Source organism: Mixophyes fleayi, chromosome 12 (genome assembly GCF_038048845.1).
Source record: "Mixophyes fleayi isolate aMixFle1 chromosome 12, aMixFle1.hap1, whole genome shotgun sequence".
In the NCBI taxonomy this organism is placed as follows: Eukaryota; Metazoa; Chordata; class Amphibia; order Anura; family Limnodynastidae; genus Mixophyes; species Mixophyes fleayi.
Genome location: NC_134413.1, coordinates 23,391,207 through 23,399,630, shown reverse-complemented (window position 1 = coordinate 23,399,630; position 8,424 = coordinate 23,391,207). Strand labels below are relative to the sequence as shown.

General features: G+C 40.3%; 1 non-coding gene across 1 annotated transcript; it reads right to left on the bottom strand.

The window, feature by feature from the left end:
* Positions 1-1,791: 1,791 nt before the first annotated feature.
* Positions 1,792-1,989, bottom strand: LOC142109466 (U2 spliceosomal RNA). Its single transcript, XR_012680386.1, has one exon. It is a non-coding gene; the product is annotated as a U2 spliceosomal RNA (small nuclear RNA).
* Positions 1,990-8,424: the final 6,435 nt, after the last annotated feature.

Here is an 8,424-nt window from a genome sequence, read left to right as displayed (position 1 = left end):
CAAAATATTGCCTTTTTGTCATAGCAGCTGTCCATCAAGCCTATTTAAGGCACATTTGGGTGTGGCTCACAAGCCAGCCTTTACTAGATGTAAACCCCTATACCTAGGAGGTGAGTGCATCTGATTTTAACTGCATTTTAATAGTGTTTAAAGCATATAGGTCAGTGTAGGACCTGCATATAATGAGGTACCCTTGACGTGGGATGCAGGCTTAAGTCTTTTGATCAAAATATGAACTAATACCTCATGTTTTCATTTTGCTAGACACACACAGATATGCAGTTTAAAGGATAAGCGCTGGCAACTTTCTTTCTGTTTTGTATACATATATGGGCATTTATATTGCCACGCAGCTGGTACCACATACAATATGGGATATTCCGAGCGCGGGCTTATTGCCAAGCAGCTGGTATCATATATAATGTGGGATATACCGAGCGCGGGCTTATTTTTCTCTGGTTTTGTTTCAAAATATTGCCTTTTTGTCATAGCAGCTGTCCATCAAGCCTATTTAAGGCACATTTGGGTGTGGCTCACAAGCCAGCCTTTACTAGATGTAAACCCCTATACCTAGGAGGTGAGTGCATCTGATTTTAACTGCATTTTAATAGTGTTTAAAGCATATAGGTCAGTGTAGGACCTGCATATAATGAGGTACCCTTGATGTGGGATGCAGGCTTAAGTCTTTTGATCAAAATATGAACTAATACCTCATGTTTTCATTTTGCTAAAAACACACAGATATGCAGTTTAAAGGATAAGCGCTGACAACTTTCTTACTGCAAATTTTTAAGATGACAACTCTCCCCCTTGTCCCTATACAGGATTGTAATCATTACCTTCCTCAGCATAGGAGGCATTCTGCCCTCCACCACCATCATCTCCTCATGCAGCTTTAGCACGTTTGGGCCAATGAGGTCCCACAGTGCTACATAGAGCTCTGCTGGGAGACTATCACTGCCCAGGGTTCTACCCAGCCTAAAAGATCTAACAACAGTGAGTAGTTCCTCCAGCACCAAGGAAGCATCATGGCTTCTTTACCTGCAGGATCAATAGTGTTAGTGATTCCTGACAGGAATGAATCAGCCTCGTCATTATCAGTAGTCTTAGGGTAGTAGAGGTTGCCATAGTAGTCTCTGCCGACTCCCATGATGCCCTCTTTCCCCTTTCTGGGATGGGAGCAGTTACCCACAAAGTGAGCAAATGGGGACTCAGGTCCTGCTAACTTCACCGCCTCCCAGTATCTTTTGCAGATTGCTATGGAAGCAAAAGTGATGTAAAAGATGCTCTTGATGTAGCTTTGAATGCTGTGGGTTTCAATAAGCCCTACTCAAGGACCATTTTCTTACAAAGTTCTCAGCTGTCATGTATGGGACACTTCCATCAGCTTCAGGATGACTGTCTGCCACATCCAGGGTTCGAGTGTGAGAGTTCTCTGGAGGGGCTTCCCCTGTCCTGAAGCCAGTGGGGTGGTGGAGGCAAAGGTTCCAATCTCAGCAAGAGCCTTTTCAGTGTTCTTTCCACACTTCTTCCTAGGAGCAGGAGCAGGGGTAGAGTGAAGAGCTGAAGCATCTTCCTGGCTCTTTTCCTGAAGCAGAAGGGCTGGAAAGGAGGTCTGGAGGAAGATTTCTTCAAGGGGGCGGAGCTATCCGATTTTCTTCCAGCAGGAAAAGCAGGATCTTCCACAGAGATGAGGGGGTTCTTCCATTGGGTTGATCCCAACGTTTTCTTCCACTGGACGAATTCAGCGGAGCTTATTTCCCATAAGTCAATCTTCCTGGTCAATTTCTTAAAGCTTCCTCAGCAGGGATTAAATATTATAGCAGTTAGTCCTTAAAAGGACAATTGAGGCACAAGCAGCAGTTTGAACCCTCACCAGTGTTAGACTATGAGCAGGAGCCAGCCACAATCAGCATTAGGACCACTGGGTGTTAGGCCTGATAAGAACAGATACTACACTTGATCTTAGCCAAAAGGCCGAGATGCAAGAAGTCCTTTCAATGAAGTGCTGAGTGCACAGAAACATGTCAAGGCATTGGTGATTTTACTAAAGAACTGCTACATAAAAGTACTTACTTTGAAACTTAAGCACCCATTTGAAGTTTGTATTTCCTTTTAAACAAAGATCTTTACAAGACTTTTAATATTTAATTCATGATAAGCACAAGAGCCGTGGAACAGCTATAATCCTCTATGTAACAATAGCGCCTGTACTCCATAAGACAGCAATGGTCGCATCAAGCAACCGCTTTTATAAAAATCAGTTCTGTACAAGATCCTTAATCAACACATTACAAGCGCTGAATTGATCACCTGACGGCTAAAACACTAGTATTATATGCAGCAGTGGTGGAATCGCTTAGATAAGAGGTCTTTACATTGCAATACAAGCACGACTTCGGAACACGTATTCTCTTCTAATCAGATGTGTAGAGGAATTTTCTAGAATGATTCACATAAGTGCACAAGCCGTGGAAAGGTACAGTCTGTCCGATCAACAGCAGCACTTGTATTAAGAAGACAAATAAGTGGAATCTACATCGCTATTGGGGCACCAAGATTGGAGAGGGGGCGTATCTAGAGGGTGAAACAATTACAGTGTCTGTATTCTGAATTATTTGCGATATAATATGTATATTATACTGTAGAGTTTTAAGTATCTATATATACCTGAGTATTTTCTCTATATATTCTGATATTTATATTTGTTAATTGTGTCTAGTCTACTAAGAATAAATGTGTTAATTTATACGTGAAAGGAGTTGCGATTTTTTTTTTTTACAGATTGTTTACATTTTAATACCAGGTTTTAGCGCAGTCCTCTGGTTTTTTTTTTTATACTGGACATGTTGTCCAAACCCTGGAATTGTCATTCAAATATAGGACAAATGTGGGGTTTCCCAGATGCATTATAATCATACATGTATAAATGCAGGACACCGCAACATGAAAACTGTAAGTTCAAATCAGGTTATGTTAAAACAAGATAAATGGTTGATAGCCGACCCAAGACAAAAAGATGAGCTCACAGTACAGCTGTACAATATTTTTTTTAAATGGTAAAAAGAGAATTCCCTGTAGCCATGATATACTGAACAATTCATTTACAATCACTTGTTTTCACATTTTATTTATATTATCTAAATTCCTTAGTCTTTTAGGGGAATATGTACAAACTCTGAAAAATAAATTATAGCATAAGGCAGAAAGCGGATAAGAATGCAGGAAGAATTTTTCTGTGTGATAAATTACTGCATGATCCCACGAGCTCAGTGGATGGTAAAAGTTGGTATTATACTGATTTTTTTATGGTTTGCTTCTACCTTCAATTTTTTTTAATACATTTCTAGGAATTAGTGTAAAATGAGTACATTTGTATTTCACTAGAAATAATTACTCCAGATGAATAAAAACAATAAAAAATGTAAACAATAAAAGTGCATAAAAAAGTGTTGAAAAAATGCTTTGCTCAAGTGAAAAATGGTGCCAATATATCACACCTGGAGAGCATGCCACTACCAACATATTTCATGCAGCCTCTTGCGGTCCTTCAATGCCCTCATCTCGATAGTCAAAGGTGTTCCAGCTACAATGCTGTCTTGTGGTTGGGAGGAACAGGATATAGAAAAAACACATAAATCCATTAATTCACTCTGCCGGGTGTCAACAATGCACGTTGATGGTGCTATCGGGAGTGTTTTCATGACACATATTAGCCCCCTTGGGAATAAGCAGGTTTAAATATGACAAGATATCTATACATTGCTGCCCATCAGTTGCATGTATGATGACAGCAGTGTACCCATGCAAGATATGGGCTACGAATCTCCTGGGGGTAAATGTATAAACTTCTGATTTCTTCAACTCACCATCATTGCTTTGCCTTTAAAGCCATTGCCGCTTTAAATTTTCACTGCAAACTCGCCGAATAGCGGAACGTTGAAAAAATCAGAAGTTGATATATTTAACCACTGGAATGATTTTGAGAACGTGACAAAAAAATCCATTTCTCAAATATATCGAGATCAGCAGATCTCAGTCCAATCGAGCATCCGTGGGAGATAAAACAATGTATTCAGAGTTGAAATGCAGAGACAGTATGTGTCATGAAACACACCCCAGACTATTAATCCACCACCACTGCGTGCATTGTTGACACCCAGCAGGATGGATTCAAGGACTAATGTGGTTGTTGATATATCCTGCTCCTCCCAAACTGCATGGAAAAGCAGTAACTGGGATCCATCAGATCAGACAATGTTTTTCCAATCCTCCTGTGTCCAGTGTTTGTGTTCTTTAGCCCACTGAAACTGTAGCTACTTGTTTTCCACTGATAGGAATGGAATTCGATGGGTTGTTGGCTGCCCTACCTTACCTGATGAGATGTGTATTTTTTCGGCTATTAGCTGACTGAATGTACCCTCTTGTGTAAGACCACAAATAACTGGATGTTCTTTGTGTAGTTTCCTATTTTTGATATTCTCTCTATATTTAATCATTTGCTGTTCCTGTTCCTCATAGACTTTTGGTAACATTTTGGCTCCCACTGCCATGCCATGTTTAAAGTCACTTAAACATCGGTACATCGGTATTATCAGTTAATTGTGGCTTATATGCTACTCATTATGTCATTGTTGCAACATCTGTTTTCTGTCTTAATATTTTGCTACCTGTATTCCCTATGAACTGTGCAGACATGATCTGTTAGTACCTATCTACCTGTTTACAGTAGCACTGTCTGCACACATGACATATGATGCTATCAATGATTATACTTGTGAAAGGCAGTTGTAACAAATAAACTAAAGCATCACTGTAATTCAGTCATAATATTTACTACAGATATGTTTTATGCTATTTTTAATCCAATTACTTCCATTTGTTTATTTGTTACAAGTGTGTGTTTTGTTCGGTTTTGTAAACAAGCTTGTATTTAATAATGAATATGTTTCTAAAGTCAGAATTGTACCTAGTAATGAAGGACCTTAACATGGCTTGTTTAATTAATTAAACATTCCTGCTGCATTAGTACTAATTGTTCCATGTTGAATGGTCAGGACTTGGGGCTAGATTTACTAAGCTGCGGGTTCGAAAAAGTGGGGATGTTACCTATAGCAACCAATCAGATTCTAGCTGTCATTTTGTAGAAAGCACTAAATAAATGATAACTAGAATCTGATTGGTTGCTATAGGCAACATCCCCACTTTTGCAAACCCGCAGGTTAGTAAATATACCCCTTGGACTTGTATGTAAGGACATGAGAGCTCTTGAAATACCCCGTTGATGTTTTGTTATACATTATGCATATATTCAAGTTGAACTGGCAACATTGGATGATTTTGGTTTAATAGGTCATTGCATACACCCCTCCAGTGACTGCAGCTTCGATGACACTGGAGAACACAGCTGATTCTAATATGAGCACGATCATGCAGTTGACCAAGGACAAAGGGCTTGTTCAGACATGGAGTTGCGACTGACACATTCCAGAGGAAAGTAACAACAGCAAACGACTCTAATAATCGTGCAGGCATTGGAATTATTTATTTGGTCACGGCAAAGCTCTACTGTTTATATCAATGGCATGGTAATCAGTTGTTTGTTTGTTTTTTTAAGCCTAAAGTGCGTACTCCTTATATCCAAATGCAGTGCAAAAAGGCTTGGGTATTTGGACCACTCCCTATCGAGAAAGGGCCCCATTCCTACCCATTCCTCTTAGCCAAAAGGCCCTTTGTGGGGCAAAGGTCTTCAGGCCCACCTCCGCCATAAGGCTTGGGTGAACTCCATTCTCCCAGAGATTGTCTGAAGTTTCCTTTGGGGAACTGGATCTTCAGCTCCCCTGATAAGGAGAGAGCCTCCGAAAACTGGGGGAGAGGGTTGCCTAAAAGGTTCTCACCCAAACACCTCGATGTGTGTGCCAAAACAAAAAATGCATAGTGCAAATTGTGTAATAAATTAATAGTCCCCATAGGCCATAAGGCCGGGACAAATAAAAAGTGGTATACGGGTCAAGAAGTGTGGGTGCCTTACTCTGCCCTGTGTGAATGCCAGTTCTCCCTCCACAAGTACTTTTACAAGTACGGCCCACATTACCAGGGGCACATACAGCACCTCAGGTTCCAGGAAACCAACAGCCTTCTGGTATCAAACCAAGGCAACCTGTCCCAGTGGAGAGTCGTGTCTCCCTCCTACTAGGACAGTACTACACTTAATCTTAGCCAAACGGCCGGGAAGCATGATAGCATGGCATGGTAATCAGTGAGTCAAGGGAATGTGGCAGAAAGTAACGCATGTATGATTTTTCTGTGTTTCAGTCTGGCCTGCAGTTTATACTGATGCTCTCATGAGTAGCAGAGGTGTGCAGGCACTAAGGATTGGTAATCCCTATGTCTGTACGATTATCAGAGTGGTTTGCAATAGCACGTTCAGTCTGGAACATGGTGTGAGTAAACGCTGACAAACCACTTGTCTAGGTGAGTCCTAAGGGCACTCAAACACCTTTGTAGATTACATTGGGCAGCACAGTGGCTTAGTGGTTAGCACTTCTGCCTCACAGCGCTGGGGTCATGAGTTATTCCCGACCATGGCCTTATCTGTGTGGAGTTTGTATGTTATTCCCGTATTTGCGTGGGTTTCCTCCGGATGCTCCGGTTTCCTCCCATACTCCAAAAACATACTGGTAGGTTAATTGGCTGCTATCACATTGACCCTAGTCTAGGGGTCAATGTGATAGCTCCTAGACTGGAAGCTCCAATGGGGCAGGGACTGATGTGAGTGAGCTCTTTCTACAGCGCAGCGGAATTAGTGGTGCTATGAAAATAGCTGATGATGATGATGATTACATGCATTTGTTCTCATTCCAGTGATAATCGATGCATCAATACATATTATTGATTGTGTTAATCAAGTTGCATTTATTCAAGTTTTGGTGCAAGCAGTGCTGTGTGATTTCCATAGAGATCAAGCTGCGGCCACCATGCCGTGAACATAGCTGACTGCCAATACATGGCAGCAGATGGGCGCTGGGGCGCAACTTTACATGTGCAAGCCTCAAAGCAACACGTTTTTAAGGGCCCTTGTTTACCGACCAACGATGAATAAACAGCTGTGGACTCCTTAGCAGCAGCACCACCTGAACTTATGGCAATTATGCCCTGAACTTATGGCAATTATGCCCTTGGTTGGGCCCCAAAGTCAAATTTCAAGTGAGTAAGTACCTTTAGGCTACGTACATGCTGGCATTTGCAATGCCTGTTTTATAACATGTTAAAACACAAGTAGAAAAACATAAACCGCATTGTCTTTTGCTATGCAATTAGTACGTATGCTATATGAGTTTAATGTGCATTTAAATGTATTTACAAATATTTTCAATCTGCGTGTTTTAAAAATGTATCTGTGACAAAAAAGGAAGTTATCTTGTTTAAGCCAAATGCACTTGAAAAGGCATATGTAACTACTTGTTAACAGCATCTCATTGTTTATACAATGTGCTCTCAATGAGATGAATGTAAATTTTCAACAGCATAAATGCACAATGGACGCACTGAAATAGAACAGGAGTTCCATTTAGTTTATGGCACTGTAGTATCATCTTAATTATATCTGTTACACTAGAGGTGCCTACCCTCTTCAATGTATGGGCAGTGAGAGCGCTCACTCCTATGTTATATCGCAACAGTCAGGTCCTCGATCATGTGACATAGTTAATAACTGTTGTGATTATTTATAGTTTCATTCCTGGAAATTTTGTCCTGTTTAGTTTCAATTGTGAATAACTGCACAGTATTACTTGTCATGTTCCATATGTTAGCTGGAGTTCTCTGTGTCTTTTCTTATTTGCTAAGCAATTACACAAGCAAGCTCTACAAGTTCACACTCATTGACTACTGTTGAGTGGCTGTTGGCTTTGTAGTCCCCTATGTCCACTTAATGTTAGCTAGTCAAATAAAAGAAAAAATATTCAGATATTTTCAAATGTGAAAGTGGCATTTTCTTTGCTACTATAAATTAAACTAGTTTTCTAATGGTGATTCAAATGGAACATGGGAACATGGTTAACCATAAGAAATTTAGAAAGTGGATTACTTTTGCAAATAAATCAAACGTAATTTACATGTGATACTTTATTTGCTTAATGATACCATATCTCACAAAATGAAACATAATAAATTAAGAATAAATAAAGCTCAAATTTACAATGCACTCAATCTGCCTAAAATTTTCAAACGCTGTGCAATTCAAGAAATGACCACTAAGCGGCAGGCTTGTACGATGAGCTTTGAAGGTTGGAGAGAATCACAGATAAGAGTTACACACAAAGTAGCAGAGAACGTAGATTCTACTGTGGGGGATGTAGTTCGCTAGTGATCTGGTTGGAAGCAGGCAACTGCCAAGAAAGACTACAACTCCCAGAACCCTCC